This window comes from Stegodyphus dumicola, chromosome 6 (assembly GCF_044657685.1).
Source record: "Stegodyphus dumicola isolate Sdum_Otavi_A_Nest chromosome 6, ASM4465768v1".
NCBI classification, from domain to species: Eukaryota; Metazoa; Arthropoda; class Arachnida; order Araneae; family Eresidae; genus Stegodyphus; species Stegodyphus dumicola.
The window spans coordinates 139,114,665-139,131,906 of record NC_140773.1 but is presented as its reverse complement, the minus strand read 5'-3'; the positions used below and the strand labels follow the sequence as shown (position 1 = coordinate 139,131,906).

Genomic DNA, 17,242 nt, shown 5'->3' with positions numbered 1-17,242 from the left:
TTAAGTAAATTAAATAAAAACTAAATAAATTAAGTAAAACAAATATTAAAAATAAATAAAATTATAAATTTAAAATTTAATATAGTTGTAAATTTGAAAAATATCAATGAAGCGGAAAAGGAAAGAAATTATTTGAGAAACATAATTCGTATATATATGAATAAATACAAAATACGTAAATCAAAACTTAATCCAATTGTACGCTAAAACCAGCAACGAGTGATAGTAATATTGCAAAATAAATTAGCATAAATTTAAAATCTGTTTAAAATCCATCCCATATTCAATTTGGAACAAACGATATGCAATAAATAGAAAAAAAAAATACCTTAGAAGCAGTTTCTAACTGAATGATAAGCGCAACAAATGCCAAAACCAAAAAGGAAAAGGAGAAAACAAATTTATATCTTTTGCTGCATCGTCATCAGGTGTTAGTACAGCAAAGGAAGTTAATACATCAGCCTGTTTCTGGATCAAGAAAAAAATATATATTAAAGCTTAATACTTACAATAATCTCAGAAATTTAAATAGAATAATCTGTGTCTTTAACAGTCCAACCCCTAAAGACCGTAGAAAGTAGTGTAAAGAATTGAAAAATTACAATATTACAGCATCAAAATCATAAACGAGCTTATAATTTCTTACAGATAAGTAACTATGAATTATATATGTAATAAGATGACCTGGTGAAAGAAAGTTGCAACGGAGATTGTTCTCTGCCTTTATAACTTGAAGAGGCTTTACAGCGTAGTTAGAAAGATAACACTCGAAGACAGACATGTAATAGAAACAAACTTAGAAGTAATAAATAGCAGGAATTTTGATGGCGTAGAAATACATAATAAATAGGAGACTGGCACCCTAGGCACATTAAATCTTCGTTTTATTTTCAGTAAACATATTATGGCCACAAACAGCTTTGTACATTTTTTGTGCCTATTTCAACATGTTTACATTTTTGATAACTTTGCAGCAAGAAGGACAGCAGTTCAGCTAGGCCAAAAATTAACGAGCATATGTGTTATATTCAGGGTGAAATCTTAACTCAGATTGAGTTTAGGTTTGGTTTTCAGTGCCTATTGATTGGATAATTAGTACTGCTGTAAAATTATTATTGGCTGTTTGAATTTTAGTTCCATTTACATCATCAGAATTATGTAAGAGTCATACGACTTGGATTAATCTCGAAATGACGCAGTGCAAATAGAGATTATTATTTTTAGAATACAGATGAGAAATTAATTTACGTTGCTAATTTAAATTATTATTTATCTTTTAGATATTTTTTTATTTTTCTTATATATATATATATATATATATATATATTTATTTAAACAAATTTAAATTCTAAACATATATATATATATATATATATATAAGATATTATTAACATTTATTAAATTTCTTTCAAAAAATTGTTAAAAAATATTACCCTACTCTAGGAAAAAATTGTGTACATATATATATTTAATATTAGAATTTAATTATTACCTACTAGGAGCAATATTACAATATTATTGTAATTTAAATAAAGTAAAGTAAAATGCAACTCAACTAATTTAGAAGTGTGAAATATAAAAGTTCATTTGGGCTAATGAACCTCTAAAAATAATATTAAAGTTTACGCAAACATATGTATGGTATATTATAAAATTAGACAAATGAAAACCAAAATGTTAAAAAACATTTTACAATAGAAGCAAAGTGTAAAATTCAAAATTAAATTATTCTTTATTTGCCAAAGGAAAACTGACTTTTCGAGAGAAAATAATTATCCTTTAGCTCAGATGCACAATAATATGGGGATTATCGCGTTTCGTCACAATCGATCCTTACTTACAAACTACTTTTGCTATACACAAAAATATTAAAATATAAAGATAATTTATAGTTTAAATATGCATTCAATGTTGATTCATTTTCCCGGAGCGATAACAAAACATATTCATAATAGTGCAGAAAAAAAGAAAAATTAAAGACCAAGAAAAAGACAATGTAAAAACAATGTAATAAAATAACCTATTCAATAAAATAAATGCAAAAACTTACAAAAAGGAAATAATTCAAACTTACTTATTCAGCTTTCAAATATTACGTACTTATTCAGCTTCCAAATGAACCATTTGTGAAATGCTTAATGTACAAAGGAGCCGATAAGTCTCGTCTAGGTTTATAAGAAACATTTTTGGGACGAGAGCGTAGAACTTTCCAGTCTTCTGTTTGGATGTAATTTTTTTGAGTGAATGCGACTATTTGTTGTCATTGAAGTTGTGAATAAATCTTTTAACTGTCACTCAAGTTAAAAAAACTCAAGTTAACTGGCACTCAAGAAAAAGACAATGTAATAAAATAACCTATTCAATAAAATAAATGCAAAAACTTACAAAAAGGAAATAATTCAAACTTACTTATTCAGCTTTCAAATATTACGTACTTATTCAGCTTCCAAATGAACCATTTGTGAAATGCTTAATGTACAAAGGAGCTGATAAAAGTCTCGTCTAGGTTTATAAGAAACATTTTTGGGACGAGAGCGTAGAACTTTCCAGTCTTCTGTTTGGATGTAATTTTTTTGAGTGAATGCGACTATTTGTTGTCATTGAAGTTGTGAATAAATCTTTTAACTGTCACTCAAGTTAAAAAAACTCAAGTTAACTGGCACTCAACTAAAGTTTGGCACTCATTTTGGAGTTGAGCAGAGCCCAAAAAATGAACCATGTAAATACAAGCCAACCAACACATAAATTAATAACATATGAACATTTTTGAAACTTTACAGATCGGAGTAAAAAGCTATATGCAAAATCATCATTTTGCATCAAAATTATGAACAAGCAAAAGCTTAAGAATATAATGACAAATATTTTCTACTTCAGGGGACCGAGTGTGAAAAAACAAAACGTGTAAACAGAAGTAGCACAACATGTGAAAAAACAACACAATAAATGAAAGTTTGATCCCAAAAATATAAAAACAGAAAGATGAGTGTTAAACTCTAAGAATTTGTAACAATTTTTCCTTTAATATTAAAGGAACAAAGTCTTTGAAACGAAAAAATATTAATTAGACAAGCCTAGTAGTAAATGGTTGTTTTTCAGTCTAGCATGTGCATTGTTTAATATTATAGATAGGACTTAAATTATCTCTATTATTTCAAAAAGTGTGGAATAATCTATTCCATACTTTTTGAAAGAAATTTAATTCTAGCCGCAGCCCTATATAAGAGGAAGGTAGTATTTTATTTTACTTTTTAACCATTTACCATTAATTTAATCTTATACATTAATTATGCAGTTATGTATTGACATTTTAATAATTTTAACTATAATTGTTCTTTACTTTATAATTTTACTTATTAATAATTTTGTAATTTTAATTTTTTTACTATTTTATTTATTTATTTTTATTTTTATTTTCTGATGGCATTCCATAGGTCTCCGAAGCTTTTTAAATTAAGTCCTAAAGAACCCTTATTTCTATCATTCTTTGAAACAGTACCCTATGCTTTATATACCGGGCTTAAATTGAATCGAACTCCGAATAATCTATTCTTTAGTTTTTGAATGAAACTGTAATTATAACCACAGAGAATAGCTCTGTATTTCATATAATTATCATCAATTTAATCATTAATTTGATTTCATTCATTATTTATTCGTTTATCTGTTTACATTTATTGAATTTTAACTATTTTAATTTACTTATTAATTATTTCGTTATTTGAATAATTATTTTATTATTTTATTTATTTATTTTTGATCGTATATTCTGATGGTATCTCTCAGGCCTAAGGAACTTTCTAATTTTAAAATTTAAGCCTTGCGTTGCCGAATATATTATTAACATGCAATCAGTCCACTTCAAGTAAGATGCTCATACAGTGGTTCAGAATTTTTCAAGAAGATACTTTAGGCGTAATACAACGGATTTTGAGGTTGGAATGCAAAGTTTGGTTGTTAGTGAAGTGATGACATTCATAATCACAGAAAATACTTTTGAATTTCTTAATATCATAAAATGTTTTGTAATAATACCTTTTCATTTGCTTTTCATAACTTAGTTTACAAAAATTCTTTTGCATTATCAATTATCAAAATTATTTTTATAGTTTGAATCGTATTTGTAAGTAAGGAAGTAAGAAATTTATATGGATCCAAAGTATGAACATTTGAATACGAAAGCGGCATTCCTGGTAAAAAAAAAAGAATCGTTCTTCATATGCAGAAGGCAAATGATTTAATCTCATTTACACTTAATTCTATTGTAGTGTTCAATAGGTGCACATTCGTATGAAAGACTGGAGTAGTAGTTACTAAGCAAGAGAAGAGTTTAAGTACCCTTTATTAGTTCTTTAAAGTTTACAATGCGTCGACTCGACGCTAACAAACTTCGCCTTTGCTTGGGCGGTAACTGAAAATCAAGTAACGAAACTAAAATTTGAAGATATTTAACAAGTGATAGAACTAACCTACAGGGCTCAGCGAGATCCCATTACTTAAACCCCTGTAACGTCTGAACACCCGTGTTGGGTGAAAAGAAAGAACAGTTGTCTTTTTAAATAATTATTTTAAAAACTTAATAAGAATTTCTTGATTGTTAATAAATAACATAATCAACCATTACAGCCATAATACAAACAATGAACGCTGGAATGCAGCCGCGACGCTCGTTGCGTCTTCTTCCAAGTCTTTCACTACATAAAAGGCTCACACAAAAAGCCATCTCTTTGATTTTGTTAAACGTCTTGTCCGAAATACCTGGAATGGGGTAATTTACGACGTCCCTTGTGTTCAGAAACCGCACCAGAGGATTTCCGCAACATTTTTCCTCAAGGTTCTAATTGTCAATTAATCTCTGAACAAAACAAGAAGTTCTTCTCACTAAGCACATGTTCTTCAGAGGTGTGCATATCTTACAGCCCCTTCGAAACTAGTTGCAGCAAGTAAATGCAATTAAGCCACGTGAACCAGCAATAAGCAAACGTATCTACGGCAGAGGTGGCGGTTATAGCCTAACTCTCCTTTCCCCTACCGAAACTCGGCTTTTAAATACTTTCTTCAAAGCAGAAATTTGCATTCCTTCAGGTGCGCTACAAAATTTAAATATTCTGGTACTGACAAGTAGGGGAATGAAGGCTTATAGTAAGTTTTAGTTTAAACTTAAACTTTCGAAAGCCTATAAGCCTGGAAAGTTAAAACTTTAACTTGTTAGTTAAAATAAATATAAATCCCTACTCTATTAACAATAAAAAATAGTTTCTCGAACAACGTATATGAATTGAATCTGTCGAAACGCTCCATTAGTCAACTTTACGATCTATAGATAAAATGAATGATAGCGCCAAACATGGAATGAAATCCTTTTGATGACAATCACGGGGACTAGAACTTACTAGGAAGAGCTCCTAACAATCAAAGAAATCTCTTATCTATAAAGGTGGTGTAATAAATACACGATAAATCTTTTCTCCTTAGACGAGGAATGATTTATGACACAATGAATGTCGAAATATTTCGTATGATTCTTGTATGCGGGAGGCCACAAATACTTTGAACTAAGATTTTCGACTGAATGCTGCCAGATACCTCAAAACATATTTATCACCTAAATGGTATAGAAAACTGCACATCTTAGTTTGAACGATGTAACACAAGGTGACAAAAATACTAGCATAGAATATAAGCTGAATATTTCTGTTCATATACAGGTTCAGAAATGCTTACTTACAACAAAAATATCGTTCTTTGACCACAAATGTACTTTAATATCTACTGAAGAGATGTGAATATTAATTATAAAAATACAAGTTTTAAAGTATTCAAATATTAAACTTTATACCTTGATATTTATTTCATAATTTTGCATTTTTTACTGATCAGATTTTGCAACGACATCCCATCGAAAAAAAAGAAAGTGGAAAGGATTTAGGCTTCAATGGTTGCCCAGGAGAGATAGTTTAATAGATCTAGCTTAATTATGCTGCGGGTTCGTAATATATAAATATATACGGATTCGTAATATACAAATATAATACGGGTGCGTAATATGTAAATATATAGTGGTTCGTAATAGATTGAATGCACATAGGTTTATAAAATTTATTTTATCAAAAGAAACACTTCAAAGATTTCAGCAAAAATAGTCGTACAACTCTTTACAACATCACAGAATACAATCAGACTTCAAATTACTGTGAACTTTAAACATAAGGCAATACAAAGCGGAGCTAAAGAGCGAAGCTAAACCAGAGATAGTACTTGGAATACACGTTCAGTTAACAGCTAACAGCAACAACTGAGAGCAGATGCACTCTCTGGCCTTTATATAGTTTTAAACAGATCTCGAGATATTTCTATTACTTTCCGCTTCTCGAAATTCGGAAATTCTATTACTTTCTGGAAGGTCGAATAACGGTTAAAGCTAATATAGTGATCAATTCCATTTATTCAATTACAACACCTATTTCGGTGATATGGGGATCGTAGCAAAATTTTGCCAAGTTTGACGAATTTTGGTGATTCCTCGCAAAATTTGGTGACAAAAATTAATCCCCCAAACTGGTGTCCGCCTGGCGATATCTCGCCAAATTACCGATACATCCATTTACTCAATGTTAAATGGACTTCCCTGTATTCTTAGTTTTCTGGCATAGCTTTTCTCTGCAGACTTTTCATGTTACATTATGCAAAAAAATACAACAATTTCACATATAACTACACTAAAATCATCTATCTATGTACAATATTCGTAACAACATAGTTTATCAGTAGCCATTATGAATAGAAATGGTACAAATGCAAGACCGAAACATTTTATAGGATACTAGATGAATATGCATTTTAATCAGGGATTCCCAACCTTTTCTTGCATCGACCCCTTTTAAATGAACGGTTTTCTTCATCTATCCTTCATCGATTTTTCTTTAAGATACATACTTTACATTATAAGCAGAATAAAAATAATTCAGCGTACATGACTTAAAAGAAGATAACTATTCGAATACGAACAAAAGATTTAAAAATGGTTTATTATTTTATGTTTTAATAACCCCGGGTTTGGTTCACTTTAGATAGCTGATTTCCTTTCTTTATTGTTGTCACCAAATATTACCGCCCTGCATTATTTAAAAAAATGAATACTGAAGAATCTGCATGTATATGCGTATGTATGTTTCTCGCAATGTGAAAAACCTCGCACTGTGATGGTACCTACAGCCATTAATTTCTGAATAACGTAGTACTCCAACTGGAAGCCCGAATTTTGAGTTTCGAATCTGTTTTATTATTTATTTTATACTTCACAAAACGCTATTGAATTTTTTATTAATAAGGATTTGAAAGGCAGCGGTGCAAAATTGTTCGAAATAAACCATTTTATATATCCAGCGAGCAAGACTGTTTGTTGCCATTAGGAAAACAGAAGATACTTACCTTTCACTTTTAATTAACAAGCTTTACTCTATGAAAGTAATGCGTCACTATAGCCTCTTATATTTTTTATTTCATTTGGGAACTTCATCTATCTGTCCTAAAAATAGCACTGTAAGTCTAAACTGCGTCATTCAGAATAATTATAAGATCTAACATAACCGTTAATGCAGATGCCTCTTTACCCAATCACCAAAATGTAAACCATAACTAAAATCTGACTCACTTCCCTTCTTTCTATGAACTGATGCGTCACTTTTGCTTGTGCTTTCCGTCTTGGCCCGACGCCTTTCAGCGATCATGTATGTGCTGCTCTGAATTCTCTTCTATGGCAATAATATCAAAATTGTAAATGTTCTTTAATAGGCACGAGTAGAGTGCCAATTCAATTGTGGCCACAAAATGGGAATGTAAATAAATAAAAGGAATTTAATCCGGCTCGACTGCTTCTTCAAAAATGGATGGACACTCTAAGCATCAGTTTTACTACGCAATCTGCATTTCTGCACATAGTGCTGCCAAAATCTATGCTCTCACATCGTTTAACGAATGGATAAAATGAAAGCGTAAACTGTTCATCTAAATTCCCAATCAGGCCACGGTCATTGTCACTGTAACTTTAACATCGAAATATGGTGTGTCAACAAGTATGAAAGTCATCAAAAACGGTATTGAAGTGTGATTAATTTCTTCGGTTCTAAATTTATTATTCAAAGTTGCTTTCATCCAGATAATTAAGTGCTGATATTCCGAATTTGCATTTTGATGTTACGTGATCAAAATGTTTTTTGAGTTTTCCTCCAACTGCATCATTATAAATAACTTACTCAATAATTGGTTATATTTTGAAATCCGAAAAAGTAATGTGGCACTGTGTTACGAAAATATCAAATTAAAATGTCGTAAGCTTTCGAAGATTTTATTCATTGAAGATTACTAAATTTTATTGTTATTAGTAATTATAAATTTTGTCAAAAATTTTTGAATTAATGTTAAAAATTTTGGATTTATTTTATTGACAAGATAAGAATTTTGACATTATTTTGTAATTAAGATTATTGTTTAAATGTTTAAATTTTAAGAATTGTATAATTATTTTGAGAATGATGTCTATATGAAATATAAATGAAATAATTATTAAATGGGAGAATGTTAAATATTGTTAAAATTAATAAACGAATACCAAAGATTTAAGAAATTGAATAATCGTAATAAAGTTTATATTAGAATTTAAGTAAGAGTAAAATGTATTACATTTGTTTGGAATTATGGTAAATATAAATGGTAACCTAAATTATAATTATCAATAATCATATGTTAATTAGAACTGGTTCAGAAACAGAGGCCTGATTTACCTCTGCATAATTGTTCCTTTTACCTTCCTCCTATAATATAAACTTTGAAGGGCTCCCACTTTATTTAATTTATTATACAGAACTTTTATTTTTTTTATATGATGGAGTGTGATTTTTTTAAGATAATGGAATGTTGTAGCGCAGTTCATTAACCACTCATGAAAATTTAATACATGAGTCTGTTTAAAGTGGATTTGCCCAAATTTCTGGATGTGTTACTAGAAGAAAGCTTTGGGGTTTTCTAGTTTGTGTAAAATAAGAAAATTGTAAAACATAGTAATAAAAGTAAAACCATAATTTCAGTCATGCTTTCCAGATAATAAGTATTACTTATAAATGTGAAAATTGGTGTAAATTTTAAGATTTATGATAATTCGTAATAACAAATGGGTATATAAAATTTTTATAATTGTGATATTGTGTGGAAAAATTTTTGGAAATCCTTCCCTGAAGTATCAAAATTATGAAAGTTCCAGAAATAAAAAATTTCTACAGATTGGACTCAAATCTTCATAGGACTCTACAAATTATTATTGAACTCAAAATTTTACTCATTATAATTTATTGTTCGAAATCTAAGATTATATTTTGTATGTTTCAAAATTATATATCTCATGTTTTGCTACTTTAATGCTTTTTCTCTCAAAATGGCTTCTCTATCGCTCCGCCTTTTTCTTTTTGAAACGGGGGAATGTGCAAGATAAAAAACATGAAAGAAATTTTCTAAATTTAATTCAATATAACCTCATATTTATTACTCCCTCCCTTCTTTCTATGAACTGATGCGTCACTTTTGCTTGTGCTTTCGTATTGACCAGACGCCTCAGCGATCATGTATATGACGCTATATTCTCTTCTATGGTAATAATATCAAAATTGTAAATGTTCTTTAATAGGCACGAGTAGAGTGCCAAGTGAACTGTGGCCATAAAATGGGAATTTAAATAAATAAAAGGAATTTAATCCGGGTCGACTGCTTCTTCAAAAATGGATGGACGTTCTAAGAATCAGTATCACTACGCAATCAGCATTTCTGCGCATAGTTTTTCTTCCAAAATTTGTGCTATCATTACATATATATATTCTTTTTTATGATAACTATTTTAGGTGGCTGCCCGCCCGAGCGGCTAGTTTTTAAAGAAATAATATAGCGAATATAAAAATACGTATGGCAACATCTAACCTTCTGTCAGAGGTTCCACAGATACGCTGTTTTTAAATAATTTGTGATTTTACTGTTGAATATAATTTTATGTGGCGGAAGTAGAAACAGCGTGATGATTTAATAAATAAAATTAACAAACAAAACATTAATAATAAGAAGACAAAAAAAGCTATATTTCTAAGCAAACTGAACATTGATTGATATGATAAATTGGCTAAAGATTGAAAAAGATAGAAAAATGTATGCGAACATAATACTAAGCCACAGACGTATAAAGATCCCCCGTAAATTTCGATCTCATTTTTGTAATAAAAATTCGCATTATACGTTGAAATATACGGCATAGTGTTTATTTTTTATCATTATGTTACATTATTTTTCATTTTTGAATTTATTCATTTTTATATTTGTCAAATTGGCAGTCGGTCATGAACGCTCACTTCATGAAATATTTCCTTTAGCATACATAAACTCATTTAAATCTTTATATATAACGTGTATTAAATAAGACAATATGATAAAATAGAAATATAATAATTTAATAATATCTTTGTAATTCCAGATAATACAAAGTATATATTTATGACAACATCAACTAAAATTGTAACATGTTCTGAGCACTGCACTGTGAAAAAACAAACCACTACTTTGAGCTGATATTTTTTCAAACTAGAAAAATAATGTAGAACTAAAATGAATGATTTTAAAAATAACAAAAAATTTCTTAGAAAATAACATCATTCTTCTAAGACCACAAAAACTATTTTTTGGCATGAAATTAAACGCAGTTTTCAGTTTCTAGGCGAGAAGATCATAGCTGGCTATTTGACACAAATATATACTCATATTTTTTTTAATTTTCAGAACCTAAATTAAAAACGCTAGGGGAAAACGCTAAGGGAAAACGCTAGGGGGGGAAACACGAGATCAAATCCGTTATTTACAATGGCTCCACTCCAATTATTTCGAATAAACAGGACTGTACCCGGAATGAATGCTTGGGTATACAATAATCTTTCCTGTAACGAGCGGTCTAATCTAAGAATGGTTTCGTCGTAGCCGTTAAGTACTAGGGAGAAAACAGTAACATTAGATATCCACAGCGGAGCTCCAGCTATAGTTTTCGTTAGATGTAAACACACGATCCCCGTCCATTAAAAAGCAAATAAATGCATGATCATACAAGAATACTCCTCAAGTTTAGAGAAGTTTGGTAAATGGATATGGGTCAGCAGAGGAGACGCGTTCCACTCTCGTTTACCTCCCAAGAAATCCCAGGCGTCCTTTCATTGAGAAAGAGATAACTGGTTCCGTTGAAACTACACCCTTTGAAATGGGAAACGTAGCTGTTCTGGCACCTAGTAAAAGATTTGCTAAATTTCGCACTGATTTAAAGTCAATTTATATTTTATTTATTATTTCGAAAGGTTTCATATTCCCTGCTAACATATAAAAGTTCTGCATATAAGATAAATATTATTTTGATGACGCAAATACCATTTAGGGGATCTATTATGTATTTTTCGTATATACTACCCCCTTCCAAAATTACGTAAGAAATGCGTTCTGTAAGTCTTTAAGTGATTTGAATTTCACGTAAATCGAATTCATAAAATTTTTTTAAATTTAAATTCTTAAGAAACTTTAATACCTATAATTTACACAATATTTTTTATAAATAAAATATCGTGCAGCAATATTTATTCGGATATGAACAATAAAAGTATGAAAATTAAATAAAAGAATATAAAAATAAATAACATATTCAAATAAAAAAGAAATAAGTGTGATAACTAAGTTGACTCCGTAAAGGACGAATCGGAGCTGAAGATGAATGAAAAAACAAAAATTCTACTTCTCTTAATATGGGTCCACGAGCGGCCGAGAGGTAAAGTCACTGAACACTGGTAGCTCGGTCCAAGGTTCAAATCCTGCGAAAAGACTGGCTAAATGGGCGCTTTTGTGGTCATGCGTAATGTGTATACGAACCAGTCTACCCCAGAAAGTCCTCCACGAATGCATTCCTCTCCTTAGGCAGATAGCCCTCGAGTGCTTTGCCGTAGTCAAATAAAATAAACCATCTCTTAATATGTTAGGGTGAGAGTACTTACAGTCATCCGAATTGGCATCTGAACCTCGGCGCGAGTGGTAACATGTCTACATTAGATTGTAGCCGCGCTTTTTGTTACTGTAGATATCTTTGTAACTAGACATATTCTTAATGAATATGGCTTCTGACATTCTCGAAGCGCTCGGTGTTCGGATCCATCGATTCTAATTTTGGTTTTTATATATGGCAGGATAAAAGCCTGGGCTAGATCCTAAATTCTTAATGCATGAAGTTTAAATTCTTAATGCATGAAATGATGGTTCTACCGGTATAATGTTTTCTTCAATATTTTAAGATTAAAGAAACTCAAACACTAAAAATGATAAAAAAAGTCTGATAGGGACACCACATGACCTTTACTGTACGCCTTTTAATTACACATTATTTTGTTGCACTTTATTAAACTTATTTCCTCAAATTATTCTAATTTAATTAAGCAGTCCTCTAAAGCAAGTTGAAAATGACACCAAAATTTTAAAATTTTGAAATTAAATACCCTGGTCAATTTTTATCGTAGGAAGTGAAACATCTTGTAATTTTATTTTTTCGGTAAGGAGTGTAAAATTTTCCCAGATAAAAAACCAGGAGACTGATTTAAAAATTAGATTTCGTTATTTGTCCAAAATTCGTTTATTTTTTTCAGATTGCTTGTAGTAGCAGTGCTCGGGAAGTAGCGCATTAACTGAATTTGAAATTTTGAACCGTTTTGGCAAATTTTGTGGAAAGTTCTATACTTCTGCCCATAAACGATAGGAGAATTTAAATCGCGTAAAATTTACAACACAGTGGCATTTGCTCTGACATTTCTTGCGAGGATGATGTCGATGACGCTTGGATTTAGGTAGGAAGACGAGGCAAATTTTCACCTAAATGGGACCGTAAACATTCGTAATCATCGAACTGTTCGTATACACATTACGCATGACCACGAAAGCGCCCATTTAGCCAGCCTTTTCGCGGGATTTGAACCTTGGACCGAGCTACCAGTGTTCAGTGACTTTACCTCTTGGCCGCTCGTGGACCCATATTAAGAGAAGTAGAATTTTTGTTTTTTCATTCATCTTCAGCTCCGATTCGTCCTTTACGGAGTCAAATTAGTTATCACACTTATTTCTTTTTTATTTGAATATGTTATTTATTTTTATATTATTTTATTTAATTTTCATACTTTTATTGTTCATATCCGAATAAATATTGCTGCACGATATTTTATTTATAAAAAATATTGTGTAAATTATAGGTATTAAAGTTTCTTAAGAATTTAAATTAAAAAAAATTTATGAATTCGATTGTATGTACCACTTACAGTTCAGCAAATCCGACTGCATTCACCAAAAATCGCTGTTTGGTTTCACAGCAGATTTCATCAGCGGATCATTCTGTTTTCATAACGGTACTCTAACAGGACTACACACCTGTACCATTTACCATTACTACGCAAACGTATCATGATATGTTATTATTTTTTTTGTGTTTCACAATTTTAGTAGAAGCAGTTGCTGTATCAGATAACTTTTGCGCAAGATGAAGTATCACTGTACATTGGTTTACAGGTACAGCGGCTGTTGCACTATTACTTTACAGAACAAAGAGTCATTAGTCGCTTTTTTCCTCTTGCGTGAACGCCTTGCTGCCCGGATCTAACCCCGTGTGGCTATTTCCTGGGTGGTTATATAAAGTTCAAGGTCTATCTTTGTGGGGTCCCGAAATTGACCATCTTAAAGGACCGTGCTGGGCATTCTTGGTACCATGTTCGGCCGTCGAGAATGTTGTGTGCAAGATGCAATGTGTGATCCACGAGAAAATGGTGACACTTTAAGAGGTCTGTGCCCGGCCGAAGAAGCACTTTTATTGAATAAAATGCTATGGTGCAACGAAACACCATCTCTGTAGCCTTTATGGGCAGTTCACTTGGTGCATTAAAGCAATGTTACGCTGAAAGTTCTTCGTTGTTACTGATTTGTCTAGTTCTCAGTTGTGTAGACTAGAACACTCGTAGATTCCCCTACCCGCAACGTTTGGAACTAATTTTGTTTTCAGAATCTTTTTCCATGTCGTCATTAAACATCCTACCACATTTGGTGGCGTTCTAGCTGCAAGATCGAGCTACAGATGGCTCTGAGTAAAAAAAAAAAAAAAAAAAAAATCCAGCAAAGTTGGAATAGGTCGGACGTGCGATCCATTTCTCGCGGAAAGAAGGGAGAAAATACTTTATATTTTCCCCCTTTTAAAGGCCGAAAGGGTGGAAAATGATTCATTTGAAATGATTTTGACTATCAATAATTTTATTACTAAAAAAACAGTAATCGTGAAACTTTCGTTTAAAAAAATGTATTGCAGATCACTTAAAAGCCTCAGAAACACAGTTTTGCAAATGCTTCATATCGAATTTTAATTTCAAAAAGTTATCATCGATTCAAAAGCTATTTTTGATTGCCTTTAATAAAATAATCACCCGCTATATACAGCCCAAGAGAATCTGAGACAAAAATCCCCGAATTAATTCTGGATTGGAGCTGTAACTGAATTTACCACAATTTCTGAGAGCGCACTAAATGCTACTTTGCCATTCAGCACTCTATACTTGTATGAAACAACTTTTTCAGCTTTAAGGCTTATTAAATCCAAATATCGTTGAAAATGTTACGTAGAACCGTGTCGAATATTGTGCCAATTTTTAATTTGTTATGCTGCAATAAAGAAGGACATATGTCTCATTAAAAGGTTATTTCCTTTCACTAACTTTTATATACTTGAAACAAATCCCAAAACTACTTTCAATATGTATATTGTTGCGTACGTACGGGTTCATGTCCACAGTCAATGCCCACAGAACCGATAATAGCTTGATAAAATTTATTTTACCAAAACTTTATATTTCTGAAACTCTCCACAAACGTACTCGCACAGCTCTTTTCAGAATCAATGAGCAGAATCAGTAGTTACAATTCAAACTACTAAGAACGTTAAACACAACGGAACGCAAAGCGTATCGAAGAACGAAGCTCATTTTATTAACAAAACTGTGGTAGATAACAGTGGCTGAAAAATAAATTTTCCCATACTTTTCCTTTTATTCGTTACAAAACATTTGATACACCAGTTCAAAACAGAATTTATATTAGAACTGATCGTTTTAAAAAGCATTTGATACAAAAGTTCAAAATATGAAACCGTATTCTTACAAAATATTCTTATAAAATTAAAATTATACTGATCTAAATTCAAATTTCATGTACTTTCATTTTTGCCAGTTTTAAAATATAGTGACTTATAGATTTACATAAAAACTTTGATTCGTATTCCTATTACATTTTAAATAAGCCTCCTACGAACAACCATTAAATCAATCAAGTACCTATTTCCAATCACATCACATCAAAGTTAGTTTATTTTAATAGTTGTCAGAACAGACATGTAAAAATTACATTAAAAGTTTCTTTAGGGAAAAACGTAATTTAATTTTCATTGTCTTTCGTTTCAATAATACTGACCGGATATTATATATTATTATAGGCAACAAGGAATCCGTAATTGTACGATAAATGCTGGAAATAAAATATTTTTCCCTTCTCCAACCATTTTTATTCACTGATTACTACTTCATAATATTGAGAAATAATCTGAACCCTTTAAAATAAAAAGCAATGAAACAGGCCATATGTATTTTAGAAAAAAATTATTAGGTATGGTAGGAACGAAATTGCGATTTACTTGTTTATGCAATTAAATGAAAATATTCGAACAGGGAGGAGCAATAGAAGTAAGAAAGAAAATTCAGTAAGAAAATTCGGCAATGCTCTAAAACACGCATCTTTAGAAAATCCATTATTTTCGCGAAATAAAATTGTAATAGTCTTAATAGCAGTGCTTCTTTCTTATCACGCGATTTCTAGAAAACTAGAAATGATGAAATTCTTCAAAATGAAAATATTCATTGGAGTGTAACAGTTGGTTGATTGATTGTGGTAAACCATGCGACAGCTATTTGCCTTAGAACGCATGCTTCCGTGGATGACGTTTCAAGGGAAACTCAACTACATTCAAAAAACAAGAAAATGACGAAAACACCATACAGCCAACTTGGAACAAATTACCAGCGTTCATTTGTCTTTTCTACGCTGCCACTGTACAGCAATCCATAAACAGAAACTAAAATTTATTACAGAATTCCAAATGAAGACAGAAGAGAAACACGCCAAAGTAAAGCATAAAATTAGCAATGCAACAACCTTGTGTTTGACGCAGGTTTTAGTTAAAATGCTATCGATTTTGACGACAAATAGGTACAGGTCTCTCTTCATCAGGATAGAAGTAATCTACAAAGAAGGGAAAGTCATGGTAGTGTTTGCACCCAACAGGAGGAAAGTAACCGAAAAGATAGCGGCATCTGTCGGCAGAAATAGTAACGAAAATAGAAAAGTTAACAGAATTTTAAAAGTGTTAGGAAGGATTGGATTGGAATTAAAAGTCATTAACTAAAGCAGATACATCTTTGTAAATGTGAAAAGCTTCAAGAAAATTCAATTCATTAATAGAAGAAGCTTTTTGGATAATTTTCCAGACCCATATCAAAAATATGATAAAATTTCGAACTATGATACTATCAAAGATTCATTAAATTCGCCTTTTTGAACATAAGATTTGTGTTCTTTGACGCGAAATTTTCACGCTTTCTAAGTCTCGCCTGTATATCTCAAACCATACGGACAATATATGCTATAAATTCCTCCGAAAAAGTCAGAAATGGAATTTCTAAAAATCAAACCAAAGATTTTATTGATAAGCGAGAGAATAAGTAGAAAATTGAACTCCTGAAGAAGCCGGGCAATTTTGTAACTCACAGAAAGATGAAATGGAAGCCTGAAAAGGTAATTAATTTTATTTCTGACTACATTTAGATGAACATTTTTAAAGGCCTTCTCAATGGCCATGGGCTTTGGTAATTTCATAGTTCCAGTATTCATTTTGTTTCATTTAAACAAGGAAGGATTTTTTACAAAATATTGTCTGATCAATTTAATCTTTTGACTATTCAGTTTAGATGCATAACAGCGCAGTATTGCCTCGTATTGCCACAGTAAAAGTCCCAGGGGTAATCACCATATATATCACATCGAGAAATCAAAATTACACCTATTTCGATCCCAGTTTTGTTGAAGAATCCCCGGGCGACAGGTCTAA

General features: G+C 31.1%; 1 protein-coding gene across 1 annotated transcript in view; it reads right to left on the bottom strand.

Moving 5' to 3' along the window:
• The window catches only part of LOC118204465 (dual specificity protein phosphatase 19-like), a 60,689-nt gene that overhangs the window by 32,993 nt on the left and 10,454 nt on the right, over positions 1 to 17,242 (bottom strand). The window lies entirely within an intron of this gene.